At 40.0% G+C, this 12,748-nt stretch overlaps 1 protein-coding gene across 1 annotated transcript in view; it reads right to left on the reverse strand.

The window, feature by feature from the left end:
• The window catches only part of HNF4G (hepatocyte nuclear factor 4 gamma), a 129,275-nt gene extending 117,159 nt beyond the window's left edge, over positions 1–12,116 (reverse strand). The window contains exon 1 of the mRNA XM_030304419.1: positions 12,071–12,116. The gene's annotated coding sequence lies outside the window, so the exon portion shown is untranslated. The remainder of the gene's footprint in view (positions 1–12,070) is intronic.
• Positions 12,117–12,748: the final 632 nt, after the last annotated feature.

A 12,748-nucleotide genomic window follows, 5' to 3' on the forward strand; every position in this document is an offset into this window, starting at 1 on the left:
CTTCTCTCTCTGCCCCTAACCCACTCACATTCTGTCTCTATCTCTCTCAAAAATAAATAAACATTAAAAAATTTTTTAAATAAATTAGTTTCAATTAAAAGCTAATTTTAATTGAAATTAATTTATTAAATTCAGTGTTTTACAATCTATTCTGTCTCAGACGTCAATCCACCATGCTATTTGTTTATATATGAAGTATCAGATAAGTTACTTTAACTTGATAGATGATCACATGAGTCCATTGAAATCATTTACATGCATCATATAAATAATGATAATTATTTCCAAAACATAAGGAAAATAAAATTAACTTCTTTCATTTAGACTTAAAAGATACTGTGAAAATTGAGATGAGATTAATTGAATAACAACTCTATTAGAAAAAGAAATTGAGCTCTGGTGTTGAATGGCCTTGGTTCACCCCTAATACCCCTGGCTCTGCAGTCTCAGCCAGGTATTTACCTCTTTGCCTCAGTTTCCTTATCTGCACAATGGAGATAATAACAGTTTATATCTTATGGTGTTAGTGTAAAGCTTAAATGATTTATGTGAGGCACTTAGTGCCCAGCACACAGAAAGTGTTTAATAAATGTTAACTAGTCCTAGTGATTAATGATGGTAATAAGTATGTGTATACGTGTTTATATTTATATGTATGTATATAAAACCTACAGAAATAGGGATAAATATATAGAAATATTAATTTGATAGAAAGAGGATGCAAACTATGAAGCAATCTCATTATATGCCTTGTGAATGACTCTATACTGAACTCTTTAAATGCTATCTCATTTAACTTTTTTTTCTTTTTTTAGTAGGCTCTACACCCAAAGTGGGGCTTGAACTCATGATCCCGAGATCAAGAATCCCATGTTCTACCTATTGAGCCAGTCAGGAGTTCCTCATTTAACTCTAACAACCCACTGTGCCCATGAGGAAGGTGGGGCTCTGGTCAGTTGGCTAACATGCCCAAAGCCCTACAGCTTTGAATTAAGTCTAATTGACTCCAGAGCCTGCATAGTCTTTCCAATGCCCCAAACTATCTAAGTAGTATACACTTGATGAGAAGGATTTTGCAAATATGCTTTAAAAGGCACTCTGGCATTCCAGGTTAATCTGTGAGAAAACTGCAGTCCCATGCTAAATCTGCATAGACATACTACACAGCACTAGAGCATTTCTTAAAGTGAATTTGGAATGATTACACAAAAGATATACAGGCAATATACAACAATATGTATGGACACATTAAACATAATCAATTTTAATTCACTTTTCCATTCTTGGTAAGAGAGTATTTTGAATGTGAATAAATCCCTCACTTGAGAATAGGAGTATTTCAGTTACTCTGGCTTACCATCCTGTTATTTCTTTACCATGAAAAGAACCCACAGGAGTTAGAAATGGATGAAACTTGCAAAAAACGGAGCGAATGGGGAAATGCCAAAACTTCCAAGAGAGAAAAGAAAGAAAAAGAAAGGAAGGAAGGAAGGAAGGAAGGAAGGAAGGAAGGAAGGAAGGAAGGAAGTTAGGGAAAAAGAATGAGAGAGAAATCCTAAATTGTGAGATTGTTCAGCATGTAATTTTTTTCCTGTTTCTGAAGCTGACAAGTGGTACATGTGATTGGTATGGGAAAAGAAGTCAGGGCCCTGGACAGGACAATGGAGACAGAATATACTCAACCAAAATATACAGGTGATATTTAAAAACTTCCCATTGGGGCGCCTGGGTGGCGCAGTCGGTTAAGCGTCCGACTTCAGCCAGGTCACGATCTCGCGCTCCGTGAGTTCGAGCCCCGCGTCAGGCTCTGGGCTGATGGCTCAGAGCCTGGAGCCTGTTTCCGATTCTGTGTCTCCCTCTCTCTCTGCCCCTCCCCCGTTCATGCTCTGTCTCTCGCTGTCCCAAAAATAAATAAACGTTGAAAAAAAAAATTAAAAAAAAAATAAATAAAAACTTCCCATTATCTTTGAACTTCCCCAAGCTAAAAAAATAATAAAATTAAAAAAATAAAAAAACTAGGTCACACTATATGTTTCCTTAGCAAATTAACTAACAAATACATACAGTTTTACTTTATTCACCTAGAATCAGTTTACAAATAAAGGAAAATTAAAAGAAAAATCACAGAGTCTAGAAAATCCTCTGAGATTCTGGAATTTTTGTAAAACATTTCTACATTAACTGTGAATTGTCATTTTCAAAGTATAACTATACTCCCCAACCTTTACCAGGGTCTACTATACCCTCTCCCAGAGCTCAGTAGGACACTGCCCTCTGCCCCACTGGGAAAGTGTACTCTTGAGCCGTTGTGACCAACCCAAGCGTCATTCTTGCCTCACACATTAAACTCACACACACACACACACAGACATTAGCTAAAAAGAATTGGCTCAAAATCCAAAAATTTATATTTGACATTGACTACACACACCTCCAAGTCTTTGTCTTCCCATGGCTGTCAGAGGAGTTAAATAAAATAATGTAGGGGAAAACACTATAAACTGTGCATATAAAAGAATTCCATAAACTGCAAAGGTCACATATTAGTATAATTATTGTTATTATACTGGTATTTATTAATATTGGTGCTCACACAAAAAAAAGACAGTCTAAGTTCCATACATGACATTAAAAAGTGTCTATTTTCAAGCCTCTTCCTATTTTTGTAAAATCACTTTATACCACCTTCTCCTGCTTTACTATACATTGGAGCCTCATAAAACCATAAAACTAGCTTTATTTTTTTCACTTGCACATTATTCTTTTTATAATTGAATTATCATTTATTTTCTTCATCTCTTGGTCAAATTGTACCCCTTGTACAAAACATAAATTCATATGGGGAAGAATACTTCAAACATATCTGATAAAGGACTTGTAGCTATAAAATATATAGAACTCTTACAACTTGATAATAAGAAGACAACTCAAATTTTAAAAGGTGTAGGGAGATGCATAGGTATTGAACAAAACTTCATCAAAGTACATGCACATACATAAGCTCATGAAAAGATGCTCAGATACATTCATCATTAGGAAAATGCAAATTGAAACCACAATGAGATCTCATTGCATATCTTTTAGAATGTCTAAAATTAAAAGACTGGGCATACCAAGTGTTGGCAAGAATGCAAAGAAACTAGAACTACTGGTGGGAACATAAATTGGTACAATTACTCAGGAAACCAGTTTGACAGTCTCTTCTATATGATCCATCCATTATACTTCATTCATTCATTCATTCATTCATTTATTTTAATGTTATTTATTCTTGAGAGAGAGAGAGAGAGAGAGAGAGACAGAGCACGAGTGGGGGAGGGGCAGAGTGAGAGAGAGACACAGAATCTGAGCTGTCAGCACAGAGCCCAATGCGGGGCTGGAACTCACATACTGTTAGAGCAGGACCTGAGCTGAAGTCAGATGCTTAACCGACTGAGCCACCCAGGCGCCCCTAGCCATTATACTTCTAAGTAATTACAGTTGACCTTTGAACAACAGAGGTTAGGGACACTGACCCCCCCCCCCACACACACACACACAAATGCAGTTGAAACTCCACATATGACTTTTTACTTCCCCAAACCTTAACTACTAACAGCCTACTGTTAACTGGAAGCCTTACAAATAGCATAAACAGTCGATTAACACACACTTTGTATGTTATATGTATTATATACTGTATTCTTATAATACAGTAAGCTAGAAAAAAGAAAATGTTATTGAGAAAATCGTAAGGAAGAGAAAATATATTCAAAGTACCACATATAAGTGGGTCTGTGCAGTTCAAACCCATGTTTTCAAGGGTCAACTGTATACAAAACAAAGGGAAGGATATGTTCACACAACAACTTTGTTCAGGAATGTTCATAACAGCTTTACTTGCAGAAGCCAAAACTGAAACAGAAATGAAACAATTCAAGTGGTCATCAACATGGGGCGCCTGGGTGGCTCAGTCGGTTAAGCGTCCGACTTCAGCTCAGGTCACGATCTCGCGGTCCGTGAGTTCGAGCCCCGCGTCGGGCTCTGGGCTGATGGCTCAGAGCCTGGAGCCTGCTTCCAATTCTGTGTCTCCCTCTCTCTCTGCCCCTCCCCCGTTCATGCTCTGTCTCCCTCTGTCCCAAAAATAAATAAAATGTTAAAAAAAATATATTTAAAAAAAAAACAAAAAAAACCACAAATGGTCATCAACAGGTCAATATAAAAAATGCTATTTAGCAAACAAATAAACAAGAATTGAGAGATGCAACAGAATGAATGAATCTTAAAAGAATTATGCTGAGTTAAAGAAGTCAGACACAAAAGAATACTGTGTGATCCCATGGATATAAAATTCTAGAAAATGCAAACTAATTTGCAAGGGCAGAAAGTAGATCAGTAGTTATCTGAGGTAGGAGCGGGAGGTAGGGTTTATAAAGGACCCTGAAAAAACCTTTCAGGTGTTGGCTACATTCACTACCTTTATTGTGATTGCTTCACTGGTATATACATATGTCAAAACTTTTTAAATTGTTCACTTTAAATATATGCAGCTTATAATATGTCAATTGTACCTCATATATCTGGTTTTTTTAAAGGAATAAATAAGCTGATACATACAACATGACAGAATCTCAAAATTATTATGCTAAATGAAAAAAAGCAGGACACAAAAGGCTATACACTACTACACTATTTTACTTTTTTATTATTTTTAATTTTTTTTTATTTGAGAGAGAAGGGGGGGGCGCGAGCAGCAGAGGGAGAGAGAGAGAGAGAGAGAGAATCTTAAGCACACTCCATGCTCAGTGCAGGGCCCAACCCAGGGCTCAATCCCACGACCCTGGGATCATGACCTGAGTAGAAATCAAGAGTTGGACACTCAACTGACTGGGCCACAAGGTGCCCCTACACTATTCTATTTATATATTATTCTGGAAAAGGCAACACTGGAGATAGAAATTACATCATTGGTTGCTGTGGAGAGATGGAAGGGGCTGTCTGCTAAGCGGCATGAGGGAATTTGGGGTAAAGTGGGTACAGAAATGTTCTATATCTGCACTGTGGTAGTGATTACACGATTGCATACATCGGTCAAAACTCACTGAAAAGGATGGATTTTACTCAATGGAAGTTCTATCTCAATATAATTATCTCAATGTAATTATATCTCAATATCAATAGATTATATCCCTCTTAACTTAAAGATAAAGGATTACTATGTCATCTCTTGTGCAACCTACTCCAGGAAAAGTTAGTGGGCTTTCTGGTAGGTCTCTGTAATCCTTCTCCGGTACTCTATATTTGCACTTATCACAGGAATAGTGTTTTTATTCATATCCCCAACCAGACATGAAAAACTTAGGAGAGAATCATTTCCAGTCATTGCTTAATCCCCAATAGAGAATATAGTGCTAGAAAATCAGGTTTCTAACAAAAAGTTTAATTCTATTCTTGGTTTTTTTTAACTTCCTCCTCCCTTACAGTTATTTCATTCAGTGAGCACATACTCATTAAGCTTTAGCTAAATGCCCAACTAAAGAAGTGGGCAAGAGCAATACGGTTCCTGCCCTCAGAGGCCCAACAATTGGTCTGGAAGAATGATCATCAAATATCCAAACACGATGTGTGATAAAGTTGGTAAGCATCATGTCAGGGAGGGAGCAAGATCCAAGGAAGTTGATGTATTGGATCAGGAGTCAGGAAAGATTTTGAAGGTGTTTTTTTAAGCACTGACCTACAAGATAAGTGGAATTTGGCTAAAATGCTGAGGGAAAAATGATGGTGATGGTGGCTAAGAGTGCCAAAGAATAGAAGCAGCACCCTGAAGGCACAGAGCATGGTACATTTGAGGAACTAAGACATCTATTCCAGCTGAAGGAAAGTAAGGGATCTCAAGAAAAGTAAGTGAAGTTTTAATTGCAAATCATGGACCAAGTCACATAGCACTTCATGCTAAGGGCATTAAGAAGTTAACAGATTGTTTTAAATGAAGGGAAACGCGGGGTGTTGGAGTGGCTCAGTCACTTGAGCTTCCGACTTCAACTTCGGCTCAGGTCATGATCTCACAGTGACTTGAGCCCCGCATCAGGCTCTGTGCTGACAGCTCAGAGCCTGGAGCCTGCTTTGGATTCTGTGTCTCCCTCTCTCTCTGCCTCTCCTCTGCTCGTTTCTTGCTCTCTCTCTCTCTCTCAAAAATGAATGAATGTTAAAAGAATTTTAAATGAAAGGAAAACACAAAACAAAATAAAACAATGATCCAATCGGTATTCTCTACATCTGTCTAACTGCTACTTGGGAAACTGACTGGAGACCGGTAAGACTAGGAAGGGAAAATGGTTGCTGCAAAAATTCAGGTTAGAAATAATCATTATTTTGCTGAAAATTAGCCTAACGTAGGGAGACAGTCCTCTCTGTAAGTACCTAACAATCTGACTCAAATGCTTCCAGTCAATCTTAAGGGAAAAAAAAAGAGTGAACTTTAATAACCCAACCTACTTACATACTTTTGATGGCCCTTCAATGCCTAGAGGACAGAGCCCAACTCTTTGGCACCCAGTCACAATCTGGCCTGTGTGCCTTCTTCACGTCATCCCTGCCATACCACCTGCTCCAACTGTAATCTCCTCTGTCCCAAACACCTTTCTGATTCTTCCCTACTCAACAACTTCTAACCAGAGAATCATTAACTCCTCTCCAGGTTAGTCAGGCTAAATGTATCCTTTGTGTTTCCATTTTCCATGGTACTTCTACCCATTATACTAATGGAATAGTTGTCACCTTACATTATTGATGATTCTATGTATTTGTCTTCCAAGCAGATTATTTGTGTTTGAGGGCAGGGACACTACTTTATTTATATTTGTATTCCAGGCACCTAGTATGGTGTGTATAACTTAATGCCTGCTAAATTAACATATATCAACTTCATGTGCAACCTATAGCCACGATGTCTGAAATAAGAAAATGCAAAACAAACAAATAGTGGGACAGATGTCATAATCTTAAGTATGCTAAGAGCATGAGAAAAACACAACACAGTATGTGAGCCTAGAGGAACAATACTCAAAGATTTAAAATATTAAAAATTACTAAGTTACTGGGCCCAGATGATGTGATTAGCTAATACTTTTAAATGAGATGAGGACATGGGGTGCCTGGGTGGCTCAGTCAGTTGAGTGTCTGACTTCGGCTCAGGTCATGACCTCACAGTTTCTGAGTTTGAGCCCTGCATCAGGCTCTGTGCTAACCGCTTGCTCTGAGCCTGGAGCCTGCTTCAGATTCTGTGTCTCCTTCTCTCTCTGCCCCTCCCCTGCTCACGCTTTGTCTCACTCTGTTTCTCAAAATTAAATCAATGTAAAAAAATTTTTTAAAAAATCTTAAAAAAAAATAAATGAGATGAGGACACAATGCCTAGATGCTTATGCTGACTTTTTGCTATCATATATAACTGTGATTCTGCTATACTGAAATAGAGTATAGAGAAAGTATCAAACTTTCAAAAAATGAAATGCTTGGTATAAATAATACAAGCATTAATACCCATATACTTTGAGAGTAACGACTATTCTCATGTTACAACTTTTTAAACTCAGGCACAGAAACATTAAGTAACTTACTCAGGGATACAAAGCTGGCAGAGAGCAAAACAGATTTGCACACAGATCTTAACGATCCAAACTCCATGCTCTAATCACTGAACATACTCAGGGCAATCCCTGTACCCTGTTTAGCTAAAAGCACCATGAAGTCAGGAACTATGTCTATCTTATTAATCATTGTATCTCTGAGGCCTATTAGAGGGCTTACCCAGGTCTCTAGGGCTCTATAAACTCTTGAAGACATACGTAATTTGTTTGTGTATGCAAATAGAATTTCTCTAGAGAGAAGGTCAATAAAAACAGGTGACACTTATTAACAACTTACTGTAAATCAAGTAGTGTTTTAGATGCATTATCTCATTCTATGAAAACAACAGCAGCAACACAGAATACACAGTGGCTACTTAATGTATGCCAAATCATTGTTCTAAATGTTTTCATGTATTAACATATATAATCAGTATACCAATTCTATAAGATAGGTATTATAATCCCATACACTTCAAAAATGAAAAAAGATGGACTTGCCCACGTCCCCTCCTCCCTACTCCCCTATTAGTAAATGGTAGGGCAGGGATAAAAACCTCTCTACATGAAACAAAGCCTTCTTTCTTGGCTTATATGCCGTGAGTTGGTCATCCTCAAAGACCTTCATGTCCATCAAAATGTTAAGAAAAATCACAAAAAAAGAAAAAGACAATGAAGTCCTTATGCATTTTCCAGAAAACCATCTTGATAAAACCAATGGTTTTCATGGCAACACAACATCAGAGGCTATGAGCTAATTCTCCCATGCAGAGATCATACTGTGCCATTATGTATTAAATATAAGTTAAGAAGTATAGGCAATAGGGCAGATCTGTTCTTGAAGGTGTATCCATAATGAATGGGCACAATAGTATTGAGTTACAAAGGCACTTAGTTTCACAAGCACATCTGTATACATACAGCTCCCAATACATCAGGAGCAGGGTTTCTATGAACCCTTACAGACTTGTGACTCAGAAAAGTACCTTCCCTACGTAACACTCGGATGAAAGCAAAGGAACATAGTTTGGCCTGCAGGGTGGGATCAAGGTTTCAGTGCTCACGTCCCCTTCAGTTGGTCATCCCTGTGCAGTGAGCAACCCGATGACCCGGTAGAGCAGCCATTGTTACTCTCATGGCCTAGAGCCATGGGGACTGGATTTGAATCCCCAGTTTTATCACCTGGACATGTGTAACTTTAGTGGAGTTTTTAAATGTCTTTGTGCTTCATTTTTCCCATCTGAAAATGGGGACAATATTAGTATGAACTACAGAAATTTGTTTAAAGAATATATGAGAAAGAAAAAAAATGCATACAAATAACTTACAACAGTTTATAGCACATACCAAGAATTCAGTATTAGCTAAATATGTATATTACACATACATATAAGTATATATTATATATAGTCTTGATATTCCTAAACAAGTTGTCCAGCTGTAAGAGTAAGCCATTTTTGAAACACTCCTTGTGTCTGTGTATGAGCTGATCAATATTAGCACGTGACAGTTCCTATGTGGAGAGCGAACAGAACGGATTCTACCTGAAGGTATCATTGCACATCTGGTTATTTTGTTTGCATCTATAGCTTAAGGATCTAAAGCTATGATATCTCGTCTAAAATTGAGCTTTCATTTCCAGGAGTGTGAAACCTCTTTAACGAAGGTGGCAAACATGTAAGTCAAGAGCCAAAAATCCCAACAGCAACTACAAGGCACACCAGAGCCACATGTTTGTGACCCAGGAATTCTCACTTACCATGTATCAGCATCTCTAGCCATTTAGTAAATGGAAAGATAGTAGCAAATGCAGTGGTATCATTTACAAGCTCAAAATGAGATGGTATTTTGAAATGCAGTCAAGTCCTTTTCTACTTTCTTATATTTTTAAAACAAAATTCTCAAGCTCTCCAAGTCAGATGTTCCAAGACTGGTTTATATAATTTCCAAATTATAAAACTCCAACAAGGAGAAATCAATTTTTCTATCAGATTGGCAACATTTTAAACACACCAATATTATCCAGTGTTGGCAAGAGCATAGCAAATACGCTGTGGGTACTTAAGAAGTTTCCTTGCAATATCTATTGAATTTGAAGTGAACATCCCCCTAGAGCCAGCAATTCTCTTCTCAGAATAAATCTTCTGCAGTACCCTTGCAAAGATAATGTACACAGACATTCACTGCATCACTATTTGTAACATCAAGGTTTCAGTCCTCACTTCCCCCTTAGCTGGTCACCTCTGCGCAGTGAACAACCCTACGACCAAGTGAATATTCTGTGATATGGTGGCTGGCTACACTGGGTAGATACATTAAGAAAAGAAGAATCTTCATATATTGACATAGAAATATTTGATAAATATTAACTGAAAAATAAACTTCAAAACACTAGTATGATATTGATATGAGCCATTAGCCAATCTTTTGCAATAATGAAAGAAAAATTCCTGTGGTCACACACATGAAGGGACACAAACCCAACTATCAATGGCAGTTACACATATGAAGTGGAATAGGGAAGGGGGCTCACTTTATATTTTACTATAATATTCATATTGCTTTATAAGCAAGTACTATTTTCAGAATTCACAGAAATAACAAAAAATTTCAAAGAAATGGGGCACTCAAAACCAAAATTATTTGCATGACGGTATTAAAAAAAAAAAAAGGCTTAGCAATCCCCCCAAAATTTGCACTGTCCCATATGCTTAGATAACAACTACAGAGTAAAAGGCTTAACAGATCTTAATAGACCCATATAGTACTTTAAGCATTGTACTACCCTCCTAAAGCATGTTGAGAAAAATTACATATTTGTAGGCCCATAAATGGAGTTTAGGAGAAATGGAAAGAGAACAATGGCTCTCAATTTCCATTCCAGTTTTTTTTTTTTTTTTTTAAAGTAATCTTTACACCCAATGAGGGGATGGAACTCAGGACCCTCAAGACCAAGAGTCACATGCTCCACCAACAGAGCCAGCCAAGAACCCCTCTTCTCCACTTTGAAAAGAGAAAACTGAGTAGTTTAGCAACACTCACACCTCTGTCTCCTCTTCCCCCAGGGAGGAGCCAACCCTACTGGGCCACTGACTTCAACACACAATAATATATCAGGTGGCTTGATGAAGTGTCCACAAAAGAGGAAAAACAGAGAAAGGTGTGGTGAGAGGGTGGGAACTGCGGGATTATTATGTAAAAGTAGGGATAGCAGGAGAGGAAGAGTATTTTAATGAGGAGTAAATGTTTGTGAAGAGGGAGAAGATACAGATAAAACGGATGGAAAAGTGGGAAAAGGAACAGAACAAAACCAGGAAATGTTGCTATCTATGAGGTGGTAAGCTTTCAGGACAACCCTTTAGGTGTAGAGCTTCTGTATTCTGTGCTCTCCAGCCCTTGTTGTCAAATGAAAGTTTACTGAAGACTGCAGGTTGGAGAGGGGTCCTTGGACTTTTTTGAGCAAGCCTTAGTAACAGGCTCATCAGGTATGAAGCACATACTATATTCAATTCAAAGATCACATCACGTGCTGGTTTATTTTCCTCAGACACGGAAGCACTCAAATGGCGCAGTGTTCAAACAAGCTTGCAAGGGATCTCTGCCCAAAGGAAGCAAAATTGGTTTAGATAGAATTTTATATATTCATGTACATATATAGTTATACCTATCTATAGTTATAGATATTAACTACAACAATTGATATATATTACAGATAACTATAACTATAGATCTATAGATTATCTATAGTTGTATCTATAGATCTATAGATTATCTATAGTTATATCTATAGATCTATAGATTATCTATAGTTGTATCTATAGATCTATAGATTATCTATAGTTGTATCTATAGATCTATAGATTATCTACTGTTATAGATACAACTATATATGTATGTTTCCCATGTAATCTCCCAGCAGCCTCACCGGAAGATGCCCACTCCCAAAACGTCTCTATGGGAGAACTGAGTGAGACTGGAGCGAGGCGTTGGGATGATGCTCCAGGACCAAGCACCTCCCCACAAACCTCAGGGGCCCGTAGATACCCATTTGCCCTGGCCTTGCCCCAGGCCAAGGTGGGGGGGGGGTGGGGGAACAAAAACAAAACTCCACCGAAGCCCCCGGAGACCTGGCAACCATGTGACCCGCCGACGACACCAAAGCTTTGTCTCCCAAACAAATCCAACTTTTCTTTTACTTTTTCTGGGTGAGCGGCTTGCGCGTGCCCCCCACCGCCCCTCCTGCAACCCTTTCTTCTTCCCTCCACCGCAGGCTGGGGGAGGCCTCGAGGTATCTCCTTTCATCCCTGCCTGGCGTAGGAATCCCAAGGCTCAGCCGCTCGCGGGCGGGCGGGCGCCCCTCCTTCAGCAGCCCGAGGGGCCCCGAGACTCCTCCCGCCCGACACCGGCCGGGGGCGGTGGACTCGGGCTCGGCCCCCGGCGCGCGCGGCGCCGGCAGAGAAACTTACCTGCGCGGAGGCGCTCCCGGAGCTCCCGCGTCGCAGTCAGCTGCGCCGCAGCCGCCGCATCTCCCGGCGGCACGTTCCCCCCACCCACCCCAGCAGCGGCGTCCCGTGCCGCACTTTTCCGAGCCTGGGAAGTTGGCTGAAAGCGCGGAGGTGGGAGGTGGGGGTGGGGCTGGGGGGAGCTGGGAGAGGAGGCTTAAGGATTTTGTGGTTTGTTTGTTTGTTTGTTTGTCTTGATCTCTAGCAAAGACTTTTGACCGTATGCTGAAGGATATTAGTTTTGCTCAATGGCGACAAGGCAGCGGCCTGACTCTCACCGAACGATCGATTTACTAAACAAACTGAAACGTGGGTGGGGATGTTAAACAGTAACCAGCAGCCTCAATGAAAACTGAAAGCGGCGAGGCCGCCACCGCCTCGGCGCGCGCATTTCCCTGTTCCCAAGGCCCCTGGGTGACCGGCGGGCGGGCCGGCAAGCCCCGAACCCCGGCCTCCCGTTGACCGTAGTGGCTCACCGGGGCCTCCCCGAGGCCGCCCGGAGGTAACTGCCACACGCCACATGCCTAAATTCCCACCATCAGGGTGAGGCCCTCCAACGCTTGACCGTTTGGAGTCCTCGCCAGCCTCCCGCACTGGGGGAGCCCCACCAGCTTCCGCGCCCGGCCCGCACCGCGGGCACCG

The sequence above is a fragment of the Lynx canadensis genome, chromosome F2 (genome assembly GCF_007474595.2).
Source record: "Lynx canadensis isolate LIC74 chromosome F2, mLynCan4.pri.v2, whole genome shotgun sequence".
In the NCBI taxonomy this organism is placed as follows: domain Eukaryota; kingdom Metazoa; phylum Chordata; class Mammalia; order Carnivora; family Felidae; genus Lynx; species Lynx canadensis.